Source organism: Carlito syrichta, unplaced genomic scaffold (assembly GCF_000164805.1).
Source record: "Carlito syrichta isolate Samal-C Ts95f unplaced genomic scaffold, Tarsius_syrichta-2.0.1 Scaffold91568, whole genome shotgun sequence".
Classification (NCBI taxonomy): Eukaryota; Metazoa; Chordata; class Mammalia; order Primates; family Tarsiidae; genus Carlito; species Carlito syrichta.
In genome coordinates this window covers 147,199-149,773 of record NW_007035664.1, presented here as the reverse complement: position 1 = coordinate 149,773, position 2,575 = coordinate 147,199, and the positions used below count along the sequence as shown (strand labels likewise).

The 2,575-nt window shown below is 45.8% G+C and overlaps 1 pseudogene; it reads right to left on the bottom strand.

The window, feature by feature from the left end:
- Positions 1-1,169: 1,169 nt before the first annotated feature.
- Positions 1,170-2,058, bottom strand: LOC110595759 (annotated as a pseudogene).
- Between the last annotated feature and the right edge of the window lie 517 nt (positions 2,059-2,575).

The following is a 2,575-nucleotide window of genomic DNA, read 5'->3' as shown; positions in this document are numbered from 1 at the left end:
ATTCAATGGCCTCAAACATGTGTCCACATCTAAATCTCCAGAATTTTGCCTGCCACACTGGGTGTGTCTTCAGCATTTCTAAATTCCCCTTCTCTCTGGTATTCAATAGAGTGCAAAAGGAAAATAGACATCAAGTTAGAAGTGACATTGTGAACCAGAATATATACCAGATAGCATCATGCCAAAAGGGTAAAATGATGGTTCATCGCAGCCCCAAACTCCTGGGCTCAAACAATTTCGCCTCAGCCTCCCAAGTAGATGGAACTACAGGTGCACATCAACATGCCTGGCTATTTTTTATTTTTTATTTTTTTGGTAAGGATGGATTCTGGCTCTATTGCTCAGGCTGGCCTCGAACTCCTGGGTTCAAGCAATCCTCCACCTCAGCCTTCCAAAATGCTGGGATTATAGGTGTGAGTCACTGCACCTGGCCTGCTTATCCTTCTAAAAGTACATTAGTCTAAAATGATTGGCTGTGTTAGTTTCCTGTGACTGCTGTAACAAATTATCCCCAACTTGCTGGCTTAAAACAGCAATTTATGTCTCACAGTTCTGGAGACCAGAAGTCCAAAATCAGTATCAATGGGCCAAAACCAAGGCAGCAGCAGGACTATGCTTTCTCTGGAGTCTTTAGGGGAAAATTGTTCCTTCCCACTTTCAGCTTCTGGTGGCTCCAGCATGCCTTGGCTTATTGCTGCATCACTCCAATCTTTAAGGGCAGCATTTCAAACCTCTCTCTTCATCTTTATATCACCTCATCCTCTGTGTGTAGTCAGATTTCCTTCTCCCTCTTTTTTATAAGGACACTTGGGATTGCATTTAGGACCCACCCAGATAATCTTCCCATCACAAAATCTGTCACTTAATCATATATACAAATACTCCACATATGGTAGTATTCAAAAATTCTGGAGTTTAGGATGTGCACACATATTTGGGGCCATCATTTTGCCTGTCACACTGGGTGTGTCCTTAGCATTTCTAAATTCCCCTTCTCTCTAGCCCTTCCAAGGTGGATGAATTAGAGAAAACATGCTGTGGACCAAGACTTTGTGCATGTATTTATTTATTTATTATTTTTGTTGTTATTGTTGTTAATCCTTAGAAACTGAAGTTTATTTTCCGCCAACCTTATTTCCATGTTGCTTAAGAGCCTATGGAAGAACAGCTTAAGACCACTCAGTGGTTGTCCCTACTCATTCAGTGGCCTGAACAGTGGGAGCTGCAAACCAATCTTCTGTGACAGACTGAGCACTCCAGTCTTCAGTAGGAAACTGTTGAATTGGCACAGAGGGCACCTGCACACCTTCAGACCAGTCTGCAACCTCAGGCTGAGCAGCTGTGAACTCAGGATTTGGAGCAGTCCATTCACCCTAAAATTCTTCTTTGGTCACAGCTTTTTCAGCAGCAGCCTGCTCTTCCTTTTCAATCTCTCCAGGATCTCTAGTAGAAGCAGAGATTGGGCATAACTCCCTGCAGGTGTTCAAGGGAGATGGTCCCACACATGTGCAGAACTTTCCAAGCCAGCGTCCACCACATCAAACCCACTGAGTGAGCTTCCTTATTGTCGCATGGAATGGCAATGTCCACATAGCGCAGAGGAGAGTCTGTGTTACACAGAGCAATAGTGGGCAGGTTAACATAAGATGCCTCTGTGAGAGGCTGGTGGTCAACCCTGGGATCAGTAACCACCAGCAGACGGGGCTCCCAGAAGACTGCCTGGATCTGGTTGGTGAAGGTCTCCAGGAGTGAAGCAGCCAGCAATAGGAGTGTCTCCAGTGGCAGCAGCACACTTCAGCACAGCCCGCTGGCCAGTATTCCTGGAAGATATAACACTGACATCAGCAGGGTTTTCAGTGACAACAATGGCATGAACTGCAAGCAGAAGCTTCTCCCAGGTCCTCTTCAGATTATAATGTAGATGCCATCACTCTTCCTTTTATAGATGTACTGTTCTATTTAGAAGTCAAGGTTGGTGCCACCTAGGTGGGTTCCCGCTGCAAGGAACTTGAGAACATCCTCCTCCTTCATCTGCAGGATATCAAAGTCTCAGGACATTGTGAAAGTTTCCCTTTAAGTTACAATGGGAATTCAGACAACACCATATGGACCCCTCTCTGGGTAGTGCAGAAAGGACCTTATGCACTTAAAAGACAGCATATTGTTATAATAGGAACAACAGCACTCCTGCCCAGCCTAGCAGTTGGAATGCCTACAACACTGCTCCCAAAAGATTAAAGATCTTACATCCTAATCTAAAGAATTGACAGTACGGCTGGACTTGGTGGCTCAGCCTGTAATCCCAGCACTTTGGGAGGCCAAGGCAAGTGGATTGCCTGAGTGTGCGGGTTCGAGACTAGCCCGGGCACCTTGGAGAGACCCAGTCTCCACAGTAAATCAAAAATTAACTGGGCGTGGTAGAACACACCTGTAGTTCCAGCTACTTGGAAGGCTGAGGCGGAAGGATCGCCTGAGCCCAGCAGGTCGATGCTGGGATAGCCGTGAGTATGCCACGGCACTCCAGCCTGGGCGATGGAGTGAGACTCCAACTCAAAAAAAAAAAAAAAAAATTGAC